This window comes from Triticum aestivum, chromosome 7B (assembly GCF_018294505.1).
Source record: "Triticum aestivum cultivar Chinese Spring chromosome 7B, IWGSC CS RefSeq v2.1, whole genome shotgun sequence".
NCBI lineage: Eukaryota > Viridiplantae > Streptophyta > Magnoliopsida > Poales > Poaceae > Triticum > Triticum aestivum.
The window spans coordinates 595,817,873-595,830,269 of NC_057813.1; the positions used below are offsets into that span (position 1 = coordinate 595,817,873).

General features: G+C 43.2%; 1 non-coding gene across 1 annotated transcript; it reads left to right on the forward strand.

Moving 5' to 3' along the window:
* Positions 1-2,439: 2,439 nt before the first annotated feature.
* On the forward strand, positions 2,440-2,556 carry LOC123163308 (U5 spliceosomal RNA). Its single transcript, XR_006481831.1, has one exon. It is a non-coding gene; the product is annotated as a U5 spliceosomal RNA (small nuclear RNA).
* Positions 2,557-12,397: the final 9,841 nt, after the last annotated feature.

The following is a 12,397-nucleotide window of genomic DNA, read 5'->3' on the forward strand; positions in this document are numbered from 1 at the left end:
GCACCAGGACTTGCCTCCTTGCTGCTTCGACATCATCGTTCTTGGTCTTGAACATAACAGGCCAGCCATGGATCATATGGTTGAACTGAATGTAGGTCCTTTTTTCCGTACGCAGATGGGCCAAAATGTTTAGGGCAATAAGAAGTAAGTTGACACGAAGGTTTAACATCAAAATTGACTCATTGCCAATCAATTGTATAGCACACCCATCCTTGAAGATGTTTGAGTCCTTACTGCATGCTCAATGATAATGGTTATAGTCTAGGCTCATCGCCAAATTTACCATGTTACGCTTTTACTGTCTGGATGCGTCACGATCAGCCTATGCGTGATGCAATCACAACATAGTTGGCTCCTGATGGCTTTACCCTAGAATCAACACCGATTACAGGTCTACAGCTACGGCTACACCGACATAAGGTAGAGTTGCATCTGATATGATGGACTTTTGAGGTAACTCCACTTTTTGCGTGCATGAGGTAGCACCAACGATATCATGTTCTACCATGCCAATTTACCACGGGGAATGAACCTTGTGAAGTTGTGATTGTCATTTTCCCAAGGCAACGGAGAGTTGGCTGGTGTTATCCTTTTCGGGCTGGTAAACACTCTAAAAACTAGTCCGACGTAGTGATTAGGTTCTCGTCGACTATATGTATTGTTGAGACACTTGGCTAGATTGTATTAGAAAGCACTGCTTGTTGACAGCTCTGCAACCCCAGGGCTCACCTTGCTGCATTTTCTGGGTATGTATGAGCCTACGTTTGACTATTGAATTTAGCAAGATTCTTTATTTTATCTGTGTGTCAGAAACTTCCAATCTATTCATCTTCAATCATGACAGTTCAAGAACATTAGAAGTAATAAAAATTAAAACCAAGCCTTTGGACCACCTAACGACAACTACAATCACTGGAGCAAGTTGAAGGCGTGCCGCCGTCATCGCCCCCTCCCTCGCCGGAGTTGGTCAAAACTTGTTGTAGTAGACAATCAGGAAGTTGTCGTACTAAGACCCGATAGGACCAACGCACCAGAGCAGCAGCCATCGCCGATGAAGAAAGTCATAGATCAAAATGTTCAAACCTGTAAACACCCAAACGAAGACCGGATCGAAACAGATCCACCAAAGACCATCACTGATTAAATCCCGCGAGATCCGACAGAGACACACCTCCACACACCCTCCGACGATGCTAGACACATCATCGAGACGGGGAAGAACGTGGGTTACATTATACATACTGAGTTACATCGCAACAGCCACACAGGTCAAACCAAGACACTAAACCTAACAAGAATGAGAACGGGGATACCACTGTCCTCCACACCTCCATGGCCCAAAGGCTAGCGAAGATGGGCAGATCAGTGGCGGTGATGACAAGTGGAACAGGACAACCTGGGGTCTTTTCTTGTGGAGGAGGAAAGAGAAGGCATAATAGTACTAGTTCCGTCAGTGTCTTATGGTGCATATGCCTTTGTACCCGCCTGTTTACGATGACAAAATTAAAAGCTAAAAATGTTGTTGACGTACATGAGATTTGTCAAGGAGATCTTGCCCAAGCAATGTACATCCATACATGCTAGCATAACAGATATCTTTTTTGCGAACCAACATATAATTGAATGGTTAGAAGGACAATGGTATCCCTAGCTTGCCAGGGTTTAAGTCCTAAACCTGACATTGGTTCTCGCATTTTTCTGGATTTATTTCAGACTTCCGACGATGTTCATTCAGTGGGAAAATACGTCCCTCCCAACTGTGAAGCGCATGTGGGAACTTCATAAAAATCTCAAAATGCTACGCCCGCTCTTTCTCTCGGAGATGCTCACCAAGATAGAGTGTGCGTGCGTTCATAGAGACATTTATATGCTCGTGTATGTGAGCAACTTTGATTTTATTGTGTTAGAAAAACAGATATCATCTTTTCCGAGAAACCACAAAAACAGTTTTTTTAGAGAGACCACATGATAGAGATCTGATCGTCTCCCCCGCAAAAAAAAGATATCTGATCGTCTCGAAGAGAACAAGAAAGTATCTCATCCGATCAGTGGGTCGTCCGATCGAGGAGAGATTGAGCGAGAGATGACAACACGGGTTTGCGTTTTTTATACTCCTTCGTCTTAAAATAAGTGTCTTGAGTTTAATACAAATTTGTACTAGAGCTAGTAAAGTTGAGACACTTATTTTGAAAGGGAATAAGTAATTCTTTTTAGTATATATATGCGGCCTCTTAGTATATACCCGTCCGTGAAGGCCTGGGCCCAGAAGCCTACTGGCTTGCCCCCGTCCGTGAAGGCCTCGGCCTTTTGCACCTGCTCGCGGCTGCGCGGAGGCTGCTGCTCTCGCATAGAGAATAGTCCCACACCGCTACTTCGAGGTCACAGCGCTACCACACAGCAATATATAAGGAGGGCCAAGCCGTCCATTCGAAAGCACGCAGCTGCGCAGCGGGCACAAAGCGAACTATTCTTTCGCCTTTTACTAAAGAATACCGTGTGCACACTGCAATACGCAGCATACGCTAATTTTTGAAGGGATCCTTCTTACCAGGAGGTCCCCACAATTCAAAACAAAATTTTTAGTACTAATTTAAATTTTTTGCCAAATGCTCGTTTGCATCTTTAATCATAGCTTTGTGTCCTGCGACACAGCTCGTAGGTCTTTTCTACAATGTTTTTCCTTCATTCCAAAATATAAGGTTTATTCATTTTCTCCAACTTTGCAAATGTTTAAGAAGTCAAACTTTTACAACTTTGGCCAAAGTTTACAGGAAACATATCAATGTCTATAATAGCAAATCATTGTCATTTAGATCGTCAATAGCTCTATTTATCTATTTAATATTGTAAATGCTGATATACATTGCTATAATTTTTGTCAAACAAAGAATATTTAACTATTAAAACAACTAGTTGAATGCCCGTACGTTGTCACGGGACAACATAACAATGACACTCTGGGTGTAGTTTGTTAAGGTGTTCTATTGAAGTCATGGTCCATTAAGTTTATCTAAAAATATGGTCAAAAGAAAAGGTTTATCTAAAAGTCTGAACTGATAGAAAATGTGGGTTGTATGTTTCAACATGTTTGTCCCACTTCATCACATTTTCCACATGTTCTACTTTCTCGATCCACTCCTTCGCTCAAGGTTTGTTGTCGTTGCTCTACTTCCTACCTAATTGAATGTCCATGCATTACACGGAATTCAAAACCACACAGATCCAAATAATTGTATTAATTTTCTATGTTTATCAAACAACACGATGCCATGTTGTTTTCAAGCACGACACTTTTTATGGATCTGTGGGAGTAACAAATATCATGCACTTATTTCCTTCTATCAGTCATATGACTCGTTAACCACACTTTTCTTGAAAGAAGACAAAATGACATCTTTCTCACGGCGCATGTTTCTCCTCCAGATCCACTCTCGCTTTAACATCATTAAAGACATTTCTCAACTTTAGCAAATCTGACATACTACAAGAGATGATGACTGCCGTCAACCTTAGCAAATCTCACTTACTACAGGAGACAAATTATGTCAAATACCCAATTAACTATAATGTCACATTTTTAAATTTCTCCCATTTTTATCACACTATGCATATTGCCGTGATGACTTGTCACGTACAAATTTAACTGTAACACGGGGTTGGTACGAACCCAAAATCATTGTCTTCACTGGGTATCTCACACACTACTTCTCTAAAATCAATTCTTATCGGCGAGGTCTTCCATGTCTATGGAGATGACGGGCACACACGTTCAATGCCGTCAGCTCTCTCTCTCCTTCCTTTGTTGCCCTGCATCACCCATGAAGTTCACTAAAACTCCTTGGCACTGCAAAAAAAAGAACTCATTTACATGACAAGTGTTCTTCTAAGTGCCATATATTTTACTTGCAATATTTCTTTCACCCGATATATTTCAACATTTTTCTTGTGTGCTTGAAATTAATGCATAACTCATTTGCATGCAATTTGGTAGCTCATTCCTCAAAATGACTGTCCTTTCAGAAGATGTTTCTCTGAGAGGAGATTCTAGAATTGTATTTGGCAAACCAGCATAAGTTGACAAAATTGATCTAAAGAATGTTGGGAGCCTTGTGCAATATATCTTGGGGTGAAAAGGAAGTCAACATAAGGGAACAATGCATACATGCTGAAGAGTTGAGAAACAAACTTGCTGAAGAGCTTGTACTTGCAAGAAGTCAGTGTCTATTACTCCTTCCGTTCCCAAATATTTGTCTTTCTAGGCAATTTAAATGGACTCAACATACGGATGTATGTAGACATATTTTAGAGTGTAAATTCACTCATTTTGCTCCGTACGTAGTCATTTGTTGAAATCTCTAAAAAGACAAATATTTAGGAACGGAGGGAGTAGTATACACAGTATAAGTCCCACATGCCTCCTCTCAACATCATATATAATTGTAATAGCATATAAATTCTAGCCAAACTTGTACTGCTTAGCTAACAAACTACAGAGATCAGACAAATCCCAACAAAATATTAACAATAGTACATCTAAACAAAGCAAACAAAAAGCAACCATGAAAAATAGGGTTATTAGGACAATGTTGAAAAACATATTGAGCTAAAGATTAGGGAGTGTATTGTCATAGCCCATATCGCTGGTGGAATGTTAACAACATAAAAACACCATGGTATAACAATTCTCATTAGGTCCATATGATAAAACTAATGTACAGCCCCATGTTTTTTAGCCGTGAGTCTTCATATTTTCGAGTGTAACTATCCAAAAGAATTTATAGTATTTTCAAGTTTTAGATTATTTACAGTTGATTGATCCCAAAAGGTTGATAAAATTCCCCTCTTTTCAGCACCTTCCACATAATTCTGGCCACTTAAATTATCCTTCCCACCATGTTGAGCGGCACTTGAAGGTGCTAATCATCTACAGAACTCCTCTACAACAGAAGTTACATTATCATCTGATCCGAAGGACCCCTGAGAAAAACCTGAGCCTGGCCAATACCATTAATTATGAGTATATCACAAGATTGCTTGATTAAGAAAAAATATAGACTGCACACATCTAGTCTAGATAGGTCAGAACTCCCAGGCCATATTTTAAGATGCACACAAATCATGCTTTTCAGCTCCCCGGACATTCTCCCTATCAAGTCGAGATAGGCCATACCATAATTTGTTTTACAGCACACCAAACCAAGAATTATTTTTGGCTATCTGTTATATTGACTGCTCTTTCTTTGTAACAAGTAGCTACATATCAGTCTGAAATTAAATTTCTCAAAAATGTGCACGATACCTGAGTAGTTACTGCAAGTAATATCAATTGGAAAAATTGGCATTATACAACCATATCCTTGGAGCAGTCTGCAGGTAGCGTGACCTTGGGATTACGGTGGCTGTTGTCGACCTCGTACCTGGCACAGGAGCCGGCGCTCCTGTCCTTGCGGTGGCGCACAGTCTGCTTTTAAGATATGAGACCTGAAGGGGGTCTGTAGTGTGGGGCATTACATGTTGTAGCTCTGAAGTCAAACTTGTAACCTTTACGAGTTCATATTTTCTCATTCTTCCATCTCATATCCGAGAATTAAACACCACCACAGCTATAGAATCAAATCAAACTGAACCAAATCAAACCAGTCGAAGTTCTCGTTGCCAAGGCAAGAATGTACAAAAGGCATAAAACAACCAGCTGATGACGTCTCCACAAGTGGATTCTGCTCGTCGGCCGCTACTATCTGACCTGGAGCTCGTCGCCGGCAAGTGTGGCACCTCCACAGCGTCTCAGAGAACCATCCTTTGATCGGTGATGGCCGACATCCAAACAACAGTCAGTGCATAAGGTCAACTATATCTTTCTTCTCACCATATGAGAATCTGCAAAGAAGTCAATTTTATTCAAGAATCAGCAGTTATTCATAGAAGAACAGCAGGTCACTTCAGACAAGGATGTACAGTATAAAAGAAACAAGAAAGATAGGGGGGGGGGGTGAGAACCTTGCTGCTGGAGGGATGGTTCCGGTCAAGGTCAATGGAGCTTGCTAGCGTCGTCGTCAGATACATAAGGTTCCTTGCCCACGTAGTTTGTGTGTTGCTTGGTTTGGTTCATTGAGAACTGAGTGGGAGGATAGGGTTTTTGTTACCGGACGGGACAGGGCGAGAGGTGACGTCGGTGTTCGTCCTTCCCTTCGTTGAAGAACATGCAGAGTGCCGCGTGGGCGCCGGCATCACGGCGTCGACCAAAAAACTCAAACGAGCTAGCGATGAGCACACGTTGTTCTTGTCCAATGCGGCGTCGACACTGATACCGTACTCGCCGGAGATGAGACGGATGATGGAGATCGAGTAACCGACCCCATCGGGACGGGTGAGGCCGTCGAGGCAGGCGAGGGCGAGGGTTGGGTAAAGGGACTCCTCGACCTCGTTGACGCGGCTGAAGCCATCGTCTATCTGTGAGCGAAGAGGAGGATGAGTCGGGCCACGACCAAGGGGGCAGCGGGCGCGTGGAGGAGGGCCGAGGTGATCTACAAGGGAGGCGGCCGTCGGCTAATAGCACAATGGAGATCGTCTGCTTGGGGGATTTTTCTCGGGAGGGATGGGATGGGAGGAGCGATTGGGGTAGTTTGGTGAGGAGAGTTGGGGACGTGGTTTTTTTTTTAGGTTTTTTTCCTTTTTCTTTTTATCGGGAAAGTGGGAATCGAGGGGGGACGCTGGTCGAACGAAGGGCGGTGGGGAGGCGGGGAAGGAGGTCGAACCATCACCACGTTCGATCCCCCTTTAATAATAGAGATCATACACAGATAACATGCAATTCTCTACATGGCTCCAAAAAAAATCCAGGCTCTGGTTCAAATAATAAGGTTAGTAATAAACTTCGAAACCATATATATTAAGATAAGATCCTATAGTGAACTAATCTATGGTTGGATAGTAGGAGAGTGGTATCGCCAGTCCCCCAAGGTTTAAGTCGACTTGACATTGATGCTCGCATTATTCCTGAATTCATTTCAGGCTTCCGACGATGTTCGTTCAGTTGGAGGATACGATTACATCCACTGTGAGGCATCTGTGGTGACTTTGTAAAATCTCAAGATGCTATGCCAGCTCAGTCTTTCGGAGGTGCTCGTAGAGGTAGGGTGTGAGCGCGCTCATAGGGGTGAGTGTATGCCCGTGTATGTGAGTGACTTCGATTGTACTGTGTTAAAAAAAGATCGGATAAAGTGGTAGGACACCATGTTCAAATAGGGGATTATAGTGGATTGCGAGAGAGTGGACCGCTGAAAAAAATTAGGAAGGTGATGAAGATGGCGACGTTGATGAAGATGATCACCACGACGATGGTTCCCCAAATGGCACACCGGCGCCACCAGGAGAGGAGAGAGATGCTCCCTTTTGGCTTGCTCCATCATGGTCTCCCTGACGGTGCCCTGGATTAGGGGGTACAAACCACGTCGGACTATTAATCATGGGCCGAGCCAGGGACCACCACTGCCGAAGACTGGATCACGTATACTACGGCCCTCAACGTGCTCAAGATAGAATCCTTCGAAGACTTAGCGTACACTTCAAGGCATATTCAAATAGTTGGCATGTCATATCTAGATGTAACCGACCCTGTGTAACCCTAGGTACCCCAGGCATTATATAAGCCACGGGTTTAGTCTGTAGAGGTAGGTTAGATTCATGCATACGATCTCGAGGTAGATCATCCTATAATTTCTACCCATGCACAATCAATACAATACAAGCAAGACATAGAGTTCTACCTCTTCGAGAGAGCTCGTACCTGCGTAAACATCATGTCTCTATACTTCATGTTGCCATATAGTCAAGAGCACCAGGTCGAGCGCCCCTACCCGAGATCTGCCGGATTTAGCTCCCACACCCCCTAGATGGGGAGTGGTTCTCCCACTACTAGGGAAAACCCTAGCAGCAGCGCGCGTATAAAGCCTATGAGTAGCATGGATAACCACGCTACTAATAAGGCGCTACAACTAAAGGTTAGCAGTAGCGTTGGTTTGACCGCGCTACTAGTAAGGCGCTACAGCTAAAGGTTAGCAGTAGCGCTGGTTTGACTGCGCTACTGCTACATCGACTTAGTAGCAGCGCTTTCTAAAACGGGCGCTTCTGGTAATTAGTAGCAGCGCTTCTCCTAGCACGCGCTACTACTATTATTCCGTATTTCTTTTTTATTTCATGTTGTATTCATACACCTTTATACAAGTTTTCATACAACAGCAATTTAGAGAATGAATTTACATCATAATGAGTTATTACATCAGTGGGAGAAAGAACCATGGACTAGTTTCAAGTGGATGCCATCCACTTGAAACTAATCCATGGTTCTTTCACCCAATGATATAATAAATATCATCATCATCATCATCATCATCATATCATTAACAACTTAGCATCATAATACATCATTGTCATATAACACCTCCCCATGATCATCGTTTTCATCAATGATACATCACATACAAGTTGGTCACTAGACATAATCACAACTACTCATCATCATCAACTCTCATAAACATATTGTACCTCATAGGACCTACTACATTCTCTTAGGACCTACTATATTATCTTAGGTAAAATAGCATAAAACAAGATAGCCCCTGACTCTCCATTATGGAGAATGGAGATTTTTCTGTCTCCAATTCTTGCCTTTCACACAATGTTGCTTCCAAGAACCTCCTTACGAATGTCCATATATTTCTTCCATTCTTTGATTATCATGTGTTCACCGTTTTTAGAAATCCGGTATGCACAGGTGAGATTCGTAGGACGACCTGGCTGTATGTTCAAAACATCTAGGCGACCATTCTGATACATCAAATGAGGTACACAATCCATCGGGATTTTCTGTTGAAAAACATAGTAATAACTTCGTAGTTAGCAATGTAGTTCAGTTTTAGAAGTATGCAAAAGATGCATGGATGTCGTAATAGTAAAAAGTCTTACCATGAAATCTCCATGGAAGTTATCGTTGCTCAACACGTGCACTAGTGGCACGTATTCACCATAATTTGGAGGAGTTCGATAAAAGGCATTGTAATTCTCAATGTCAATACAATATGCGACCAGATGATTTTTCTCTTGATAAGTTAACTCAGAGCCATCGGTGTAGTTGGTTCTGTCTACCATCTTCCGCACACTCTTTGAAGAATGAAAATAAGCTATCAATGAAAATAAGTTGTCAACTATTTTGAAATAAACAATATAAATTACTTAATAACTATGTTTGAGGAACTCACATAGCGGTAGAATTGGAAGCGTATCAACAAGAACCCAAATGTCCAAATTTTCTTGGTCGATGTTAGGATCACCAAGATCCATGGTGACAAACATACCATCTTGAAAATCATACATCTTGCAAAGTACTTCCCAACCCGGGTAACCAAAATTGGATACGCTCTCAGAATTGTATAGATTTACCTCAAAATCCATATCATGATGGGTCCTTAGGTTAATTTTCTTTGTTTCATTCCTCTCATGATCTTCAAAACCCATCCTCTCCAAGACATAGCGTCTTGCATGGCATGGGATAAGCTAGTTGAACTGTAAAAGACGAAAATTACACGTTGAAGTAGTAGAAGTCAAGAATTACGAAAAAAACACTTAGCGTCGTAGTGTACCGTTTCACAATCAAAGGCCTCCTCCAGCTTAATGCTGAAGGCCGATCTTCATCCAGATGAGGCCTGTCACAGAAACCCCGGTTGTCGCTGCACCAGGAGCAATCCCCGGGACCTTCTTCGTCCGACGACATTCCTATGTTCATAATTCAAAGATTAAACTTGTACAATTAAATATATGTACTACAAAAACTAAATTAGATCATTATTATTCATCATGGGTTGACTATGGGTCTGTCGAGTCTTTTTTTGAAAACTCTCAGCTCACGTGGTGTATATATTCGACCATCGGTGATGGTAGCTCCTCCTTTCGTTCCCGGGTGCATTACACCAAATTGTCTAGCACATGGGAATGAAGGAGAAGCTACCCCCACGACAACAGTTGGGATTCTTCATCCTCTCATATATGGTGGATACACTCCCTCACTGATTCCTCTCTGACATTTACGACCGTCGGTGATGGTCGTTACTCCTCCTTCCCCTAGTGCATAACAAAGGTCTAGCACCCGGAGAAGAAGGAGAAACGACCCCCACGACAACATTCGGGATTCTTCGGCCTCGATATTTCCAGGACACTCGATATTTCCTACATATTCTAGCACAAGTTATGCCAAAATTCATGAAAAATACCGGCATGACCTTTGCTAAAACAGGACATATCGAGCGCCTGAAATTTGCTGGAACGGAAATTAATCAACACTCCGGCAAAATATAGGCCACTCGGAGGTGTAACCTGCAAGCATGACCGGCCACTTGGGCAACCACATATCCTATTTGAGCAACAGAAGATATACATGTTTTTATCTACATCATATCTTATAGGACTCATATTGACATGGAGATTTGGCTGGTCTCACCTCGAGGTCGGAGGGGGCCGGTGTCGGGGACGACAGCGGGGAGGATGGAGGGGCTCCTTGATTTCTGTAAAAACAAAAACCATATAAGTTATCACTAATACATCCCGAATAGTATCATACATATAACATCACTAATACAACTAAAACCCTAGTGAACAATGGGTATCGACGACGAGGATGCAGGATAGGCATCATCGACGTCGATGCGGGAATAATTGCTTAAACTAAAAAAATAACAACAATTTTGACATGTACAACTAGTTATATTAATTCAACTAGTTCTTACTAAAAATAAACTTACTATAAATAGAAATAGACTAGTTCTTTCTAAAGATAAACTAGTTCAACTAGTTATATTAATTTTCTTACTAAAAATATATTAGTTCTATTAATTCAACTAGTTCTTACTAAAATCAAACTAGTTCAACTAGTTTATTAATTGACTTATTAATTATTTTAAACACTTACTAAAAACAGTAAAAAAACTACATTATACAATCTACTACCACTATAAAAGCAAGAGAGGGCAGATCCAACTTAGCATATTAACCGTCTGATCACAATCAATGGTCTAAAATCTTCGTTAACAAAATCTTTGTTAACACGCTAATCCTCGCACCTTGCACGTCCTCTTCGCCCCGCCAACTGTCGTGGTTCTAAGTCTGACAGTAGAGTGGGGGGTAGGTATGGAGAGGAAATGTCCTAGCTTATGGAGAGGTTGTAAACACAAGAGATGTACGAGTTCAGGCCCTTCTCGGAGGAAGTAAAAGCCCTACGTCTCGGAGCCCGGAGGCGGTCGAGTGGATTATGTGTATGTGAGTTACAGGATGCCGAACCCGTCTGCCTGTGGAGGGGGGTGGCTTATATAGAGTGCGCCAGGACCCCAGCCAGCCCACGTAATGAAGGGTTTAAGGGACATTAAGTCCGGGGCGTTACTGGTAACGCCCCACATAAAGTGTCTTAACTATCATAAAGTCTACTTAATTACAGGCCGTTGTAGTGCAGAGTGCCTCTTGACCTTCTGGTGGTCGAGTGAGTCTTCGTGGTCGAGTCCTTCAAGTCAGTCGAGTGAGTCCCTAGTCGGTCGACTGGAAGGTGATCTCTTCTAAGGGTGTCCTTGGGCAGGGTACTTAGATCAAGTCTGTGACCCTACCCTGGGTACATGACCCCATCATTAGCCCCCGAATGGATTGAGGCTTTGAATGATGAAGGAGTTGATGTTGTTTCCGATTAGCCTTTGCGTACTGGTCGTGCGTTGTTTTGAACCAAAAAACCTCTTTGCTGATAGTGAGCAACTTGTCTTCAGTCGACTCGACCCATTCTTTTCTTTCGTCGAGTGATCTTTTGGCTTCGCCGATTTCCGAGCGACGGATCGCAGGGAATCCCGCGCCTGACAGACCGATCTGCCGTTCGCGGATTCCGTGGGATGCGTTCGGATGGGACAGGGCGTAGACGCCTCGATTCCCGCACTGCTTTTTTCGCCACGTATCCCACCCGCGTAACTGTTTTCAGGATATGATTAGATCGACCGGGCCCACCTGTCATCCACTCGGAAGGGACCTTATAAATGCACCCAGCGAGGGTTTTTTGAACAGTGCCTCAGCATTCTCTCTCCCTCTCTCTGCTCCCTTCGTCTCCGCCCAACACGCCCGCTCTCGCCTCCGCACAACTTCTCCTCGCGCGTCTCGCCGGCAACCATGGTCAAGAAGAAGACGGCGGCGCTGGAACGCGCGAAGAAGGCGTCGGTGACGGAGAAGGCGAAGGGGAGATCCACCAGCCGCGACAGGTCTTCGTCTAGATCTCGCCTGCCAAAAGGCTGGGTCCAGGGAGATTGGATCCAGTCGACCATCATGGAGACGGATCTCCTCGACATGGCCAACGAGGGCCTGATCCCTCATGGAGCTG